This window comes from Hippopotamus amphibius, chromosome 7 (assembly GCF_030028045.1).
Source record: "Hippopotamus amphibius kiboko isolate mHipAmp2 chromosome 7, mHipAmp2.hap2, whole genome shotgun sequence".
Lineage (NCBI taxonomy): Eukaryota > Metazoa > Chordata > Mammalia > Artiodactyla > Hippopotamidae > Hippopotamus > Hippopotamus amphibius.
In genome coordinates this window covers 58,805,970-58,824,297 of record NC_080192.1, presented here as the reverse complement: position 1 = coordinate 58,824,297, position 18,328 = coordinate 58,805,970, and the positions used below count along the sequence as shown (strand labels likewise).

At 46.8% G+C, this 18,328-nt stretch overlaps 1 protein-coding gene across 14 annotated transcripts in view; it reads left to right on the top strand.

Moving 5' to 3' along the window:
• The first annotated feature begins 3,534 nt into the window (after window positions 1-3,534).
• Window positions 3,535-18,328, top strand: part of EVA1A (eva-1 homolog A, regulator of programmed cell death) — a 73,587-nt gene continuing 58,793 nt past the window's right edge. For 2 of the 14 annotated variants that reach the window (XM_057742923.1, XM_057742908.1), the window contains exons 1-4: window positions 3,535-3,829; window positions 10,228-10,423; window positions 11,258-11,366; window positions 15,012-16,751. The gene's annotated coding sequence lies outside the window, so the exon portion shown is untranslated. Of the gene's footprint in view, window positions 3,830-3,960; window positions 3,982-8,304; window positions 8,392-10,227; window positions 10,424-11,257; window positions 11,367-15,011; window positions 16,752-17,545; window positions 17,663-18,328 lie in introns of those variants that run through there. The other 12 variants (XM_057742909.1, XM_057742911.1, XM_057742910.1 and 9 more) reach the window with 12 other exon arrangements.

The following is an 18,328-nucleotide window of genomic DNA, read 5'->3' as shown; positions in this document are numbered from 1 at the left end:
CCCATCCCTGTCTGTACCTGGAGCTGCAGGCTGTACCTGTGCACACGGGCTCCTCCTGCATCTGCTCCTGCTCATCCTGTGGATCTCAACCCCAGATTGTGTTCCTGTCCACCTCAGCCTTAAGGCCAGTCCAGCAGGCCCATAACCAGGGGGAGTGTCATAAGATAGCCACTGAGCATCTGCCCTGGTCTAGCAGAGGACTCAGTGCCCCTCCTCACATCTGATCCAAAGTCTGAGATCCTATGTATAGCTATTCTTTAGCTATGTTCCCCTAGAGATGGAACATAGAGGGTTCCCTGTTTCATCATAGTTGAAGTGAAGTAGTGGACCCTCTCATGTTGGGATAAATCTCCCCAACACACTGGGTTTCTTGTAACAGTCTGTGGTTTGTCTCTCCTCGTCTCATCTCAGGCTGTGGAGGATGGAGCCACACACAGTGTCTTAGTCAAAGGGCAATCAAGGACATCTTATTTTACAAGTGGGAAAATGGGGCACAGAGAGTTTTGATGATATGTAACTGTAACAAGTGAATGGGACCTGAAATGAGGACTATCCTTTTTATTGAAGGGGTGGGGGGGTGGGGGGACAAAAGGGTGGTGGTGAATGCAGACAATCGTGGTAGTAAAGTGTACCACTTGAGAAACTTGGGTTGCAGGGACAAACAGATCTTCACTTCATGACATCTCCGTTTTCTCATTTATAAAATATGAGAACAAGAGTACTTAACATGTCAGGATGCTGTGAGGGTTAAGAGAAATATACGTGAAAAGGACTGGTGCAGGGTTTGGCTCTTGTAAGTAAATAAGGCAGTAAGTGCACACACATGCAACCAGGAAGTGGGTAGCTTTGAAGAGTCCCTTTCCAAGGCTTAACCATAGTCCAAAGGTCTCCTGAGATAGCTTCTGGGAACATCAGTTTCTATAGGACCCTGGAGCAGTCACTCCAAAGGCCTTCCCTCATGTTGGTCTCTATGCAAGGATTCTCTTTGGAGAATGACCCCTAAGACCCCCAAGAGGGCTCTCTGGCCACTTACGCCCAGTTGTACAACTAGAGGCAGGGGCTGCCTAGACTGCAGGTCTCATCCCTTTACATTGATGATTCCTGAAACCAAATGGACTGCAGAGGTTCAGCAGTATCTTCTGCCTTACAGTGAAATCAGGTGATCCTTAGCAGAGCATTTAGCCCAATGCCTGGTGTGTACTAAGCATTCAACAAATGTTAGTAGTTCTTAATAGCAGTAGTTTTAAATCCAAAGCTAGGTTCATGGGTCAGAGTGCTTCCAAATTCCAGAGTCCTTCCTTTAAATTAGGAAGCAAGTAAATACACTCTGGGTTAGGGCCAATACATGGAAAGTCTATGCCACCAACTGATATTTATTCATTCATATATATATTTAGTGCACATTTACTGAGCAACACTTATGTGCGCTGCCCTGCTTAGCACACAACTCTCTGATCGCCCGTGTTCATGCATGGCAGTTGCACTGGGCTGGTACAAATAGTGTTACACCAGGAAAACCCACTTCTCAATGTTACTTTTCTGTCTACCTGCTGATAAAGCTAGAGAGTTATGAGGAGCTCTGATCATGGCTCCTTACAAGCTGGGGTGTGAAATCTGGAGTTAGTCATGTGTGTATTTTACAGATAAGAAAACTGAGGCCTGAGAGGGGAGTACTTGCTCCAAGTCCAGACAGTACTTTAGCGGCCATCTGAGGCCAGAATCTGGTTCCCTGATAATTTTAGGAAACAAGGGCCATTTCCAGCAGACCAGTTTCCTCTGTAAGAGAGTGAGATAATCAGTCTTTACATTTTCATTTACATAATAGGTGTTCTTTTGCTTTCTGAAGAGGTGCGTTTCAAGGTTAAATGAAATAGCATTTGAATAAGTCTAGAACAGTGGTCCTTAACTCTGACTGTATTAGTTCATCTGAAAAGCATTTTAAATATACTGATTTTGAGCCCTATCCCAGACTAATTAAATAAGCATTTGTGGGAGCAGGGGCCTCATGTTTGCTTTTAAAACTCTCCAGGTGTTTCTAATGACAGTCAGGGCTCCACATTCTAATGTCCAGTCATTCTAGTACATCAGTGGTCCCCAGCCTTTCTGGCAGCAGGGACCGGTTTCCTGGAAGACAGTTTTTCCATGGACATGGGAGTGGGGGGGATGGTTCAGGTGGTAATGTGATCAATGGGGCGCAGAAGATGATGGCAGCCGCTCACCTCCTGCTGTGTGGCCTGGTTCCTAACAGTCTTGGGGACCCTGTAATACACAGTCAGTGGTCTAGAGATCAGTGCTTCCAAAATTCTAATGCACATTTGAATTATCTGGGGATCTGTTTAAAATTCAGACTCTGATTCAGTAGGTCAAGTGGGGCTGGAAAGTTCCCATTTCTAACAAGCTCCCAGTTCATGTTAATACTACCGGTCCTCAGACCACACTTAGAATAGCATCTCCAGAAGGTGTTCTGGGCTTGGAAATTATCTCTTTCCTTCATCCACCCATCTGCACTCTATCAGCTCGGTCACTAGTTCTTGTCAATTCCACCCCACTGTTCTCTGCAGCTCCTATCCTTTCTTGGTAGACTGGTCAACATTCCCTTCCATGTTCATCACTCCCCATTCTGGCTGTGTTCTCTGCTAGACCCCCTCCTGATGGGGCTTTTCCATTTCTTCTTGGCTCTGCATATGCCATTTTTACTCTGTAGAAAGCTCTTCCAGTCCTTGACCTAACTCTTAGGAGACCACAGAATCCCTGGACCTCTTCTCTGTCTGCACTAATTACATAAGACGATTGTCTAGTGGAACAACATGCCTTACTGGTTCTTTTCTAAGTTCCCAGAGCCCAGCTCAGCACCTATCAGGCTCTTAAATAAAATAGGTGTTGTATTTAAGATAGAAAACCCCAACTCTGAATGAGCAAGGTCAAAGATTTCAGCTGCTCTCCTTCGGATCAAAATGAACATTCCTTCTAGATTATGTATTAGGTTTGAAACTCCCCGGTTGGAAAAAAAAATGATCAAATTCAACAAAGTATTATTTCCTGCAGTTTAATAGGGGCTCAGGGACTTCCCTGGTGGTCCAGTGGTTAAGACTCCTCCCTGCCACTGCAGGGGGCACAGTTCGATCCCTCTGCGGGGAACTAAGATCCTGCATGCCCAAAACCAACCAACCAACCAACCAACCAAACAAACAAGGGGCTCAAAGCAGGCGAGGGGACAGGAAGGAGAGGATGGATACTGGAAGCAGTTTGGAGGTCTGATTTCAAGTCTGGGCTTGTCCCAGCAGGGGGAAAGGGAAGAGCTCCGGGACAGGGTGGAGACAGATTATGGAGAGCCTTCCAGGGCCCTGGGGGCTGTTAGAAAGGCGCGGGGGAGGCCGGAGTTCCGGAGCTTGAACTAACTTTACGCGGAGGGAGGCGCCGCATGCCACAGCCATTCAGTTTTCATGTTTTTCCAGCGCCCACATGGGCCGCTGGCTTGGGGAAGGGGGCGGGGGGAGGGCGGGCAGGTCCGGAGCAGAGTGGGTGGAGTGGAGGGGAAGACCGAAGGAAATGAGACAACCTTTTCCTTCCACTGGGTCGCGCTCCTCCAGCGTCTGCGGGGCTCACCACGGCTGCTCGGGAGCGCCGAGGCCGGGACCCCGCGGCCAGTGCCCCGCGCCTGCCCCGGCGTGTCTCCACTGGGATTTCTTTCCGAGGCGCCAGCGCGGCCCAAGCCCTGGCCACAGCTTTGTTGCGTCCTCTCCTTAGTGCTCGGCTCCCGGTCCCCGGGCTCGGGCTCCCGCACCCTGAGCCAGGACCCCGGAAGTGCGCGTCGGTGGCTCTGGCGAAGGTAAGCGGCGCTGGTGAGCGCGCGCACAGGGCGTTAGGGGCGCGTGGCATCCCCAGCGGGCCCTGGTTTGCCCGGAACACTCCTTTTTCTGAGACACCCAGAGCACTTCTGACCCGACCGAAGCCGCGGCTTTGTTCCTGACCTCCTGCCAGGTGTTGCCTCCTGGGTCCACCAGGGAACTTTGCTTCCCAGCGCTTGCTTTCTCTCTCTCTTCCACTGACTTTCCTGTTGCTCCTCGTCCTCCCCCCACGGTTCTTTTTCTGGATCCAACAACTCCCTGCGCCTTGCTTATGCAGCCGCCTGGCTTCGGAGAGCGAGCCCTTCCTCATCTCAGCGCCCCTCTCCTCCGCCTCTGGGACCAGGGGCTGAGCGTGTGGCCCGCGACAGTGGCTGGCCTTGACCCGGGCCTGCCGGCTGCGGATCTGTCCGAAATGTTCATGGCTCTCCTTAATCTTATTTACCCGCTCCTTTCGAGGCACTCAGGTGGCCTTGTGCTTTCGGCGACCCCCAGGACCCCGAAATCAAAGCGGGTGGGGAGTGAAGATGTCGTTGCCGCCCCCTAAATCCTCAGGAGGACGCTCTGCTCGTGAAGGGGGGCGCAGTCAGCTTCTTGCACCTCTGACTGGGGTTCCCAAGGATTGGGGTGAGGGTGGGGAGGAGCACTGGGTATGGGACGCACTTGGGGCCTGGAGGTAATGAGGCTGACTTGGAAGGAGAGGCGAGGAAACCACTTCATGCTGGTTTGCCGTTTTGCTCTTATTAACTGCCTAAGTTCTCACATCAAGCCTCTGAGTAGGGACTCCTATTCCTGTTTTACAAAGGGGCAAAATGAGATGCACGGAGGTTAAGGCCACGTAGCTGGGAAGGGGCCCAGCCAGGATTTGGGAATCAGCTGGTTTGTACCACACATCCCACATCCAGTGCTACAGAGAGTTCCTCTATCCATTCAGAGCAGAATCCCAACACCTACCGCTGCAGCATTCCGCGGGGACCAGGCTTTTTCCATTTTGAGCCAATACATCTTGATTCTATTCAAATCTGAATGATTTATTTAGTACCTGGTATCCTCACAATTCAGCGGCAAGCACTAAAGTTTCACCTTAGAACTTCACCCTTTCATCCTCTATCCGTCACCCAGTCTGTTACCAAATATGTGATTCTTCCCCAGAAGGCTGGCTTGAATCTCTCTCCCCAAAAGGCAGTTAGGTTGTTGGCTAACCCAGAGTTGGAGTGAGCCCACCGGCGTTTGAACCTGGGTGAGGCCTTTCTGTAGTTTTTTGGGACTGGATTTCCTCATCTGTAAAGTCGGGATGGGAGAATTTAAGGCAGTGGCTCTGCTCATTGCCTCCCAAGTGGCATCTGGCAATGTCTGGAAACATTTTTGGCTGTTAACATGTAAGTGTTGCCCACCCCCCCCCCCACCCCCCCTCAACAGAAGGGGTGGGAATCTGCATGTTTTACAAGCACCACAGGTAGGTCCTGTGCATATTACAGTTTGAGAATCACTGTCTTACAGAATAAAATGTAACTTTAGACATTGGTCTACATGCCTGTGCACAGTGGCCTCAACTTACCTTCCCAGCCTCACCTATGACACTTCCTGGGTGCACTTTCCATTCCACCCCACTCACTGTTCTTCTGGTATTCTAGGTCTTGACTTTTTGGAATGCTTTTCTACCTCCATGGCTGGCAAATTCCTCATTATTCTTTGAGACTAGAGCTCAAGTCCCCTGCTGGGTGAAGTATCATTCAGATCCTGCAGATGGTTTGGTTCTGTCCCTCCCTCCTCCCCCAGCCCCAGCCCTCCTCCCCTGCTTTTTCTTTCAGTGTGTCTCTTGTAGTGTTTACTGTTCTGCATAGAGATCTCTTGTTCACTCCCTGACTGGTCTCTGTGTACTTGCTGTCCTCATGCTGGTGGTGAAGCTTCCTAGTTCTGCTGCTTAACTCTGTGACCTTGAGCACATTAACTCAGTCTCTCAAAGCCTTATTAACAAAATAGGAAGAAATAGTCTGCCTTCTCAGCAGAGGAGTGTGATTAACTAATGGGATAATACTTGTTCATCTTAGTACTGAGGTCCCACTCTGTGCCAGGATGTGGCTCAGTTTTAGCATTTTATATTTTTATTCATTTAATTTTTATGAGGACCTTATTAAGTTACTACTGGTATTACCCTATTTTCTAGGTAAAGAAGTGGAGGCACAGAGAGGCTAAGTAGTTTGCCCAAAGTCACACAGCTAATGAGTGGTAGGCCAGGATTCACACAGACATCTGGACTGCAAAACACACACTCTTCACACTGTGCAGGCAAAGTGCTAAACCAGTGTTGCACATATAGTAAGTGCTCTGTAAACTTGAGCTGGAATTTGTTGTGTACATCGATAAGAGCCAAAGTACTTTGGGTTTTTCACCTGCACCACACTTGTGATCTAAGACTGTGCCATTATTTTTACAATTCCTTTTCCTTTCCTCTCCTTCTTGCCCCTAACTCAGTCTCAGAGGGACAGGACATTGGGTCAGTCTCGTGTCACAGTTCTAGGTCAGCACCAATGAACTTGATGCTAGATAGAGCTTTATGTGTGCCAGGTCGGGGTTAGAACACCATTAACTCTTTGGGGATGGGCCCTTGGAATCCACATGCCTGCCTTGAGGTGAGAGGTGCAGGCGAGGGGTCTGGAGCTACCTGACTCCAGCTTTGTCCTTTCTAAGCCTGTGCTCTTTGCAGTGTGCACCTGGCACATAAACACTGGGTTAACTCAATCAACAAATGTGGGATGGATGGACGAATGGTACCAGGCGGGTCTCCTACCTTACACTTGATGATGCAGAATGTGCTTTCTCTCCAGGTGTTACATATTAAAGGTAACACTTGTTAAGAGAATTTAATGACTCATATGGAGTTTTGGAGAACCAGGTTTGGAACCAGTCACTGACCCTCTATCTGAGTTACGTGTGACACTGGATCTAGGTTACAGCTGATCGCTTCACTAACTTGGTATCTTTTTCTCTGAGTGCAGCTCTGCCTTTGAAAGCTGAACTCCTTCCTTGCTAGTCCATTGGCCACTTGCTGTTTAGGCCAGACTGCTTTACACAAGTACCTGCACATTTGTGTACTCTGGCTTCTTCTACAGCTGACTCACACCTGTGATCCCCCGGAGTTTAATTGTTTTGGCAGGTTATCCCCCAAAGTTTCTTGGAATGAGGTTACCTGGGGTGTGCAAGGCCTTGAGGTTTTGTTAGGTGGTCACAGAAATACTCTAGTAAGGCTGCTTTTGAGGATGGAGCAGCGTGAGAACCTCCCAGTCCATCGACACAACAGAGACCACTCAGACCCCCTGTAGCACTTCCTTTCCCCTTCAGATAGCAGACTCCTACTGCCTCTGGCATGGTCCCCTCTCCTTGGTCACCGGATGGCTGATCTGAGACACAGATTCCCCTAGGATGCTAATGACTAGAGTAAAAGTCTGACTCAAGATTTTTGGGGCATCAGTTGCATTTTCACTGAAGTGTTTAAGGCCTGATGCAGAAGATTAACCCAGGAGGGGAATGTCAGGCCCAGCACTAGGTTTTCAGGCCTCTGATGTCACGGCTTGGCTGCCTCTTAACTGACCAGCAGGTAGATTCTTAACGAAGCTGGTTTCTGTTTGTGTGTCTGGTTCTAAGGAGAGACACCTCACCCTGCTGAGGTCTTGGGCTGTGTTCTGTGAAACGTACCTCCATTATTTGACTCTATGTGAAATCCTGTTTTGTTTTGTTTTTTAATAGGGGGAATTCAGTCTAGACTAGACTAGACTATACCGGTGACGCGATCTTGAGGAATTAGGGGGAGTTTGGAATCTAGGTGGGGTAAATAGCTCTGTGCTGGGTGACAGAGAGACAAACATGAGGAACACATGCTCCTTGTTGTCAAGGTCGTAGTTCATAATGTGTGATAGATACACAAACAGGTCATCAAAGTGTGTTAAGTGGAATAAAAGAGATCTGAGCAGAGAACTGGGAGCTCAAAGGAACCAGCCACTATCTCTGCTAAGGAAGTCAGGAAAGGCTTCAGGGAGAAGAGAATCCTTGAGCTGGGTCTTAATGGAGAAGTAGAAGCTTTCTGGGTTTGGGGGACTGGTTGGTAATTGTGGGTGTGACAGACAGGAAACTGTGTGTATGTGGTATAGAGCCACAGAAGGGCCTGGCAGTTGCACAGGTGTATGGTGATTGGCGGACTAGAGATGGGCCTGGGAGATGGGTCTGACTTTCCAGCAGCCCAGGAATTTGTTTCTGTATGTTGGGAGACAATGGAGTGGGCTCAGATGTGCTGAGCTCTTTGAATGGTGGCTCTGCCTCCTGTTTCCTCCTGGGGCAGTGGAATCAGAGCCCAGGGGCTGGGGAAGGGACACTCTGTCCAGTAAACAAAGAAGCCACAGTCACAAAGTGTGCTCAGTGGTTGTGGGTGGTGGTTTTGTTTTGATTTTTTTTTTTTTCAAAGCCCTGGCTGATGAGCTATGTGAATGGCTGCTCCCACGTCTGGGCTTTTGAACATTACCTTTAGAGCAGCCAGAAGTCTGTATGAATTGTAAGTAATTGCTAAGTTTCTCTGGACTTAGGGAGGAAGAAAGGAGGGGGAGAGGGTCTGTTTTACATAAAATCAAGCACGTGACCTAGCAGACCGACTGTCATGACTGATACATTTCCTGGAAATCATGTTCGTAGTTGCAGTCCTCTTCTTTTATCCCAAAGCCTTTTTGCCAAAGCTCACCACAGGTACATATGCTTGTTGATTGGACAGTTGATATAGGTGTTCTATAGGTCATTCCCAGACTTCCTTAATTTATTTATCACTTAGTGACCTCCCCTGGCATGTAGGAGACACTTAGTAAGTGATAAATTAGTGAATGAATGCCCTAGCATGAAGGTCACATCTTGCCCTTCAAGATGCTTATGGCCTGAATGGGGGGATAGACAAGAAAACTAGCACAGCACATGCAGAGGAAGACTCCATCCAGCCAGGGATCAGGGAATGGAGGCACAGGGAAGAGAGGTCTCTTTTGAGGAACATCCTTCCTCCATGGAAAGTGGTCCCATAGGTGGTTCCCAGTAGTCAGTTACAATAGGAGTACTTGGGGTAGGTGCCGGAACCCATGTTAAGGATTTTGTATGCCTTTATTGCATTGATCCTCACAACTGTCTTCTGAGGTTAGTATTAGAGGAGGAATCAGGATCCCACCCTTAGCTTAAAGGCAGACCTGGGGTCAGATCCAGGCCCCCGCACTCTAGCCCTCCACCATTGCTCCAGTCAGTGTTGGCATGGTCATATTATCATCAAAGACACTTTTAGAAAATCTGGTTTTCAAAAAAGAAAGTACAGGTGTGTGGGTGGCTGTGGTCCAGGTGTGAATGGCTTTTTCCTCCATGTTTTTCCCCTTTCCCTCTCCTCTGCCTGATGCCTGAGGCCTTGCCTTGTTAGATCTTAGAAGCAGTTAGAAGCTCTCTGCTCTGGGGATCAGCACCTCTCTTCCCCCTCTTGCCCCCGCTTTGATCACCTAGAAGTCTTGCACTTTGTCCTCCTAGGTGAGAAGAGGCAGAAATTCTGCTCAGCAGAGAAGTAAAGTAAACTTTTGAAGAAAAGAAGTCTTTTTACAAAAAACCTGCTGTAATTTAAGCCTTTCCCCTCTTGCCTGTGTCATGCAGATGGTCAGTAGCAGGAGGGAACTGACTTCAGGGGGTTCTGTTTCTACATAGGGACCCCCGATCAGAAGGGCTGCCTAAACCTGTCTTACCCTAAGGACCTACACAAAGAACAACCTGACTTGTCCTTTCACTCGCTCATCTCAGCAAGACAGGCCCCAGCAGCCCAGGAGAAGGGACTGAAGGGCCTCTTATTGGAACACACATGCAATTCTTTCCTGAAGTGCCTATCCTGTGTTCCACTTGGCTGAACAACCTCTGATACTATAGTTTCTTTCCTTGCTGGAGTGTACTTTGAGGACCTCATTAAAATACAGAAAACAATGACTTGGTCATATTAGAGTCTGGAAAAGACACACATGAAAGTGAAGAGTGTGTCTGTAGATGGCCTTGTGTGCTCACAGAGATACCTTGGTGGCCTTGGTTTGTCTCCTTAGCGCAAGCTGTGAGTGTTTACTGACACCCTTACGTGCCAGGCATTGTTTACTGACACTCTTACGTGCCAGGCATAGTTCTAAGCTCTGGGGACACAGAGATGAACAAGGAAGGTGAACTCTTCCTGCCCAAAGACCTCTGAAATCTAGTGTGCAGACAGGGGAATCAAAGATAGTAGTGAGGCATTTTGCTGCTCATCTCTCTCATTAAAGTAAGTTCTCTGAAAGCAAGGCATGTCTTATTGATTCCTAAGTCACTAGAGCTCACCACGAATTCTTGCATATTGTAGGTGCTCAATCAGTGATTGTTGCAGCACTCTAAAATTCAGTGCTAGAGGCAATGCAGAGTGCTGCAGTGTCCAGAGGAGGAACACCTAAACTCAGCTTGGACAGCACGTGGGCCCAAGAGCATCTAGGAGGCTGAGCTGGAGGCACATAGGCTGATGAGAAAGGCGGAGGGACTGGAGAGAAATACAGCATGGCCAGGTGAGTGTGCTCCGAGAAGGGAGGAGAGGTAGGTGTGGTTGGAGAGAAGGAAGGTGTATCTCTAAATGCGCGAAGTGGCGCACCAGGGAAAGCCTTGCTAAAGAATTTGAATTTTATTCTGAAGGTACTAGGGAGCTACTACAGGATATCACAGAGGAGAGACTAGGTCAGAGTTTCATTGTAAAAATAGACCCCTCTGGCAATAGATGTTGAAGAGGAATAAGACAGGTGGCATGAAGACCATGTTAGGACACCACTGCAGTTTATTTATTTATTTTTATTTTATTTTAATTTTTAGAATAAATTTATTTATTTATTTATTTATTTATTTATTTATTGGCTGTGTTGGGTCTTCGTTACTGAGCACGGGCTTTCTCTAGTTACAGGGAGCAGGGCTGCTCTTCATTGTGGTGTGCGGGCTTCTCGTTGCGGTGGCTTCTCCTGTTGCGGAGTGCAGGCTCTAGGCATGTGGGTTTCAGTAGCTATGGCACTTGGGCTCAATAGTTGTGGCTCGCAGCCTATAGAGCTCAGTAGTTGTGGTGCACAGGCTTAGTTGCTCCACGGTATGTGCGATCCTCCTGGGCCAGGGCTTGAACCCATGTCCCCTGCATTGGCAGGTGGATTCTTTTTTTTTTTTTTTTTTTTTTTGGCAGGTGGATTCTTAACCACTGCATCACCAGGGAAGCCCCACCATTGCAGTTTAGAGAGTAGAAAAGGCCTGGAGTTTGGAGTCAGACCAACTTCAGTATATAAACCAGCCCCCCACAACATCTTTGTGTAATTTAGGCTATTTATTAAGTGCCTCTGAGCTTCTGTCTTTCTCATCTAAAACAGGGGTGGATGATCTCTTCCTTCATGGATAGATGACTGTCGAGACTGGACAGTGAAGTTTGTGAAGTGTCTGCTGCAGTAATTGATCCATAATTGGCATGTGAAAATAGTGGTGAATATTATTATTATTATTTTTTTAAATTTATTTTAAAGTGTACAATTTGATTGTTTTTCTTTTTAGTAATGTATATATGGCAATCCCAATCTCCCAATTCATTCCTCCCCAGTGAATATTATTTTTAAATTATTGTTACTTATCCAGGTGAAAAAAATGAGGCTCTATCTAAGACACGGGTAATAGGAGTGGAGAATTGGGCACAGACTCAAGAAATATTTTGGCAATAAAGTCGACACAATTTGGTGACTGATTGTGAGTGGAGTTTGGGCCAGGGGCAGGCGTCTAGGACTGAGTGGGATTTTGGCCTGGGCAACCAAGAGTAAGGGTAGTGGAGCTACTCGTTGGGAGGGGTTATGGGTGAGGAGAAGCATTTGCAGGAAAAGTTGGTGGGCTCAGTTTCAGACAAACTGAATTTGAAGCATTTTAGGGACAGCCAGAGAGACATGTCTAGTGGGCAAAGGGTTTAATAGATTTGGCATCCATGAGAGAAGTCTTAAAGAAGATGCAAGGGCAAACTTCTCACAAGAGGTAAAGAAGTCATGGTGTTCAAGGAGAGCATAGAGCACGCGAAGAGGAATTATAATGGTCAGTGCTTACTAAGTGTATACTGTGTGCTCTAAATACTTTATGTGTGTTAATGCCCTGAATAACCATTGCCAGAGAAGACTGTTAGTATACCTACTTTACAAATGAATAAACTGAGACACGGGATAGCAAGAAACTTGCCCAAGGTCACACAACCATAAGTATTGGACCTAGGATTTTAGCCAAGGCAGTCAGGATTGGGGGCCTGTGCTGTTAATGTCTTTGCCAGGCTGTCTCTGAGAGTGGGGGCCTAGGGTGCAACACTGACCTCTGAGGAAGGGGAAGGAGAGGCTCTAGTGAAGGCAACAGGAGTAGGAACTGGGCAGAAAAGAGGAGGAAATGGAAGACTAGAGTATAGGAGAGTTTCCAGGAGGGAGGAATCAATAGCATTAAATTATCTGCAAATCCACCAAGAGAAGAAATATCCATGGATTTGGGAACAAGAAAGTTATTGATGCCTCAGTGAGGGGAATTTGATAGATGAGGTGGGTTGAGGAACAAATGTGAGGTGAGGAGCTAGAGAAACCAAGCATAGGCAATTCTTTCCAGAAGCTTGGCTGTAAAAGTGACAAGAGAGGGAAGATGGTAATTAGAGGTATTAGGTAGAGGGAACGTTTTAGAGATGGAAAAGACCTGTCAGTATATATGGGGAGGGACAGAGCCAGAGGAGGCCCCACGGAGTGGCCACAAACGCACTATGGACACTGGGAAAAGTATCTCTATGTTCACTTTTCTTTTTTATACAGATTTTTAATATTTCTCCCCATGTTCTGGACAGCTGCCATGTTGAAGGTTAGGACTCACTAAATAAGCCCCTGATAGCATGTTTCAGATCCTCAGCTTTTGTTAGGTGGAGTAGAGAAAATTTCTTTCATAGTGCCCGATGGTGAATCATCACCACATTGTTAAATCCAGACCATATCAAATTTATGTACAGTACATCATCTACTGAATTTATCTTTGAAATATTCTGTGAGAGAGCACAATGTCTTAGGGCTCCCTGTTATGCACTCAGAGTTGCTGTGTGGTCTGTAGACACCAGAGTAGTGAGAATGATGGGTGGCAGAAAGCCTGGAGAGGAAGGAAAGTGACTCAGAGCACAGGGGGTGGGAGGAAGGGAGGGGACACTGATTTTGAACTGGACATGTGACAATGTGATCCTGTGAACAGAGGGAAAGGTGATTGGAGATTAAGATAAATCTATAGAAGGAAACAGAGAGTTGCCTGGATTTTATAGGAAATGGAAGACATATTTTATAAGGTGGTTTGCTGGGGCGACAATCCTATGCTTAAAATGAATCTAGATGATTTGTAGATGATTTGGCTGCTGCCATTTAAGTTTTTTTTAAATTAATTAATGTATTTATTGGCTGCATTGGGTCTTCATTGCTGCACATGGGCTTTCTGTAGTTGCAGAGAATGGGGGCTACTCTTCGTTGTGGTGCATGGGCTTCTCATTGCGGTGGCTTCTCTTGTTGCAGAGCACAGTCTCTAGGTGCATGGGCTTCAGTAGTTGCGGCACATGGGCTCAATAGTTGTGGCTCACAGGCTCTAGAGAACAGGCTCAGTAGTTGTGGTGCACAGGCTTAGTTGTTCCACGGCATGTGGGATCTTCCCCGACCCAGGGTTTGAACCTGTGTCCCCTGCATTGGCAGGTGGATTCTTAACCACTGCACCACCAGGGAAGCCCCATTTAAGTTCTTAATAATGGGAAAGACTGACGTTTCCTTATGGATGCTTTGTTACCAAACTTAAAGGACAGGTCCAACAAGCTCTGAGAAGTGTTTATCTAGATCCAAAGACAATCTCTGTGTTTTAATACATAGGATTATTTTGTTGTTCAGACCAGAGGTAGATGCCATAGAGGGTTAAAAGCTTGACTTAAACAAGAAATTCAGCTTTGCCTCCATTCATGGAACTGATGTCCCTGAGGCCGCAGGCTAGAAATAGGGTTTTGCTTCCAACTTCATACATTTGCCTTTGTTGAAATGGTGTCTTTGCTCTTCTTGGAAACACCTCAGGGAAATGCACACACATCTCCACAGCAGGCCTTCATGGATGAGGCTCTCTTGCGAAGAGACACTGTCCAGGATCAGAAAGGCCACACAGGAAATGGCCTTGGGGTATTTTTTCCCCCCCACACGAAGCAGCAGCTCAGCTGAATTATTTGCTCGATCTTGAGCTTCAGTTATTAGGAAAAATGAACAGTACAACTTTCAAGAGTCACATCTTAAGGCTTGAAGATTCCCTCTCTATGAGTCAAGGAAGGATCATTCCAACCTAACTCCCTCCTTAACCCTTCCCGCCCAGGTCCCTGTCTGGGTGCGGGCATGGTGTAGGGAGCCGTTGGCTGGGTGTGGGTGTGATGCACAGACAGGACACTTCCTTATGGACAGGGGGAAGAAGTTTCAGTAGTCTTGCCCACCTTTCCTGAGTAGACAAGGAGTAGAAGATATCCTTCTCCAGAAGGGCATGGTCGGGATACTGTATGGTTCAGTGAAAATGTGCACTCAGTGGTATAAACTTACATGTGGCTTTATTCCAGTTTCATGGGGTCTGAATTTGCTCTCATGGAAAGAGCTATGTGAACGTTCCACACAGATTCCAAGCACGAGTGAATAGGGCTGTATACCTGCGCCAAATATCCACATCAAAGCTATTAGTGGTGCTTATACCTGTCCAGTCTTCTGGACCATGGCAGTGCCAGAGGGTCTGAGGGGCAATATCTGGCGTGCTCAGAAAGTAACAGCTGTGCAAGGCAGAAATAGAGACACAGATGTAGAGAACAAACATATGGACACCAAGTGGGGAAAGCGGGGAGCGTGGGGTGGGGGATGAATCGGGAGATTGGGATTGCCATATATACATTACTAAGAAAAAAATACCAAATTGTACACTAAATATATGCAGTTTATTGTCTGTTAACTGTATCTCAATAAAAGTTCTTAAAAAAAAAAAAAAGAAAGTAACAGCTATGATTCCTTACATTATTTCATTTGTATTTGGTTTATTAGTAAAATCTCTCTCTCTCTCTTTTTCCTTTCATTCATCCAGTCGTTTGTTCATTGAACAGACTGAATTACTCTGTGGCTGGCTCCAGGATATGTGACGGTGGTATGGTATGAATGCAGCAGTCCTAGCTCCTGTCTTCTTGGAGCTCACTGTTACTAGGGGACAGACATTAAAGGAATAAATGCACAAAGAAATATATGGTTACAAACTATGGTAAGTGCTGTGTCAGAAAAGAACAGGGTGCTCCAGGAGGGAAGGAGAGGAGACAGTTTAGCTTGGGGGTGTCTGGTGAAGAAGACAGGTATGCACACCCGTATCTACTGTGTATGACATACCATTTATTGGTGGGATACTGTTTCCAAGGAAGGAGTCCCTGACCCTTGAAAAGGGCTGAGGGGGCAATTCTAGAAGGCTTCATAAAGGAAGGGATATTTAAGAAGAATCTTGAAGAATAGGTAGAAGGTTTTTTTTTTCTCTAATGTGTAAAGGGAGTAGTGTTGTTCTAGGTGAAGAGAACCTGGTGTGTTTATAGGACCCTCATTCAGCAAGGAGTTTAGGCTGTAAGTAGGGGAGTAGTGAGAGATGAGCCAGGAAAGATTGGTAAGAGCCAAACTAACACAGCTGAGACTTTACCTTTTTATTTATTTATTTATTATTTATTTATTTATTGGCTGCATTGGGTCTTCATTGCTGCACGCAGGCTTTCTCTAGTTGCAACGAGTGGGGGCTACTCTTGGTTGCAGTGTGCAAGCTTCTCATTGCAGTGGCTTCTCTTGTTGCAGAGCATGGGCTCTAGGCGCGTGGGTTTCAGTAGTTGTGGCACAAGGGCTCAGTCGTTTTGGCACATGGGCTTAGTTGCTCCGTGGCACGTGGGATCTTCCTGGACCAGGGCTCGAACCCACGTCCCTTGCACTGGCAGGCGGATTCTTAACCACTGTGCCACCAGGGAAGTCCCAGCTTAGACTTTATCTTCGAAGCAAGTCACTGGAGGGAGTGATGAGTTACCGAGGGGAGTGTTCTAGAACAAGTTACCAAGGCTGCAGCAAACTTTTTCTGTAAAGGCCCAGATAGTAAATATTTTAAGCTTTGCAGGCCATCCAGTTTCTGCTGTAGCTACTCAGCTTTGCCAGTATAGTGCGAAAGCAGTTATAGATGATATGTAAACAAATGAGCATGGCTCTGTTGCAATAAAATTTTATTGACACAAACAGGCAGTGGGCTTGACTTATCTGTGAATTTACCAATCCCTGTTCTAGAATGATAACTCTAGGGGCTCACTGGAGATTGGACTGGAGCATGGGGAAAGAATGGAGGCAGGGAGGCCACTTATGAGCCACTGCTTTAATTCAGGGGAACTAAGAAGGAGGGACCGTGAAGAGAAATGGCATGTGACATGCTCCAAGCTAAAAATGACAGGATGACATAACCAATTTGATGGGAACATGTCTGGTTGTTTCTTTAATGCTCAGTGGACTGATTCTTCCAGTGAAGAAAAAAAAATTGTAGACATTCTGTACTTGTGACTCAGAATCATGTGCATATCCTGGGAGGCTGCCTGTTGGTCACAAGACACTATGCTGGGTGCATTATATAGATTATTAATGTCCAAGATCAACTAAATTATATCGTGGATACAGCAGCAGTGAGACCTGTTGGACAGTGTTGGATCGTGTGGTACACGGAATGGCAGAGAGGCCTCCATGACTGAAGTGAATCCATTGCATGGCCCATACCTTGGGCCACGGAGAATGGACACACAAGGTGGGGCTCTTGCAGCAGCAGGTAAGGAGGAGCACGTGTTGGAGACAAACACCAGGGCCTGCCACACTTGTGGATCTGTGTTGACCACCAGCCGGTGTTAGTTTCGTAGGGCTGCCATGACAAAGTGCTGCAAACCTGATGGCCTGTGACCACAGAAATCTACTGTCTCACAGTCAGGGAGGCCAGAAACGGTGTCAGCAGGGCCATGCTCCCTCTGAAGGTATTAGGGACGTGTCTCTGCCAGGTTTCTGCCCTGGCTTCTGGTAGCTTTAGGCATTTTTGTTTTCTCCCTGTGTCTCTTCACATTGTCTTCCCTCTGTGTATGTCTGCATCTAAATTTCCCCGTTTTATAAGGACACTGCTCATATGGAAGGGCCCACTCTAATGACCTCATTTTAACTTGGTTAAACCTGTAAAGATCCTACTTCCAAATAAGGTCACATTCTGAGACTTCACTATATCTTTTTTGAGGGACACCATTCCACCTATAACACTGCCCTTTCTCAGGGAGAGTTCAGGACTCCTTCCTCATACCAGGGTGACTGGGTGGGTCGACTCTAAGGTATCTTCATCTGTGGTCATTTTTCTGTTCACATCCTTTATATGCTGCTTAGAACATAGGGATTCTGTTTCTATTTACTCCTAGTTCATTATATTTCAGACGGTTTCTCAGCCTTTGCACTTGCTAGTGTTCTCTAGGCCAAACTCACTGCATTTGTCCTTCCAGCCTCTCCTTTTCTTATTTGAACTTTGTTCATTTATTTAGCAGTGAGTGTTCATATAACAGTAACTGCTGAGTTCCTATTGCATCCCAGGTACTGTGCTGAGCTTCGAGGATGTGAGGATGAAAAAGGTGAACAAGACAATTTCTGCTCTTGGAGTTCTCATTGGAGGCTACACAGGCAAACAGCGTGAAACGACTGAAGAGGGAGGTGTGTGTGCAGATTCTGAGCACTGTGCTGTCCCCAGCATAGTGTCTTCCTTGTCTCCCTAGTGCTGATGGGAGCGTCCCAAGTCACTTCAACAGCTTCATCTGTTTGCTGTTCCTTTCCTTTCACTTTGTGCTTCATCCACTTTGATCCACCAGCTTTTCCCCAACTATATAGGTTTCCATCTCAAATCTGGTCTTTCTATGTGAATGCTGTGTCTGTTTAATATGTTCCCCTCCCCCATCCTCAGCCATTATGTAGTTGACTAACTCCTGTTTCTTCTTTGAGACTCATCTCTGGGGTTTCCTCTTCCAGGGAGCTGACTATGCCCCCCTACCATCCTCTCTTCACTCCCTGTACTTCCCTTTGGAAACAGTACTACTTTCCCCCAAAGAGACACTGACCAAGGCTTGTTTGTCTTCATAACTCCATTACTAGCATCATTCCTGTGTTAATAGGTGATTTATCAATAAACAAGTGAATGAATGAATCATTGAATGATTCCTAGACTAGGCTTTGCTTCTGCTTTCCAGGCTGCATTTTTCCTTTGGCTTCCTTCCCTCAAAATCATGTCTAGTCACCACTGTTTTCCTACCACATGTCCAGAGCAGTAGCTCATGCCATTCTTTCCAATATGCTGACACCTCAGCTATGCTGGCCCTTATGGTC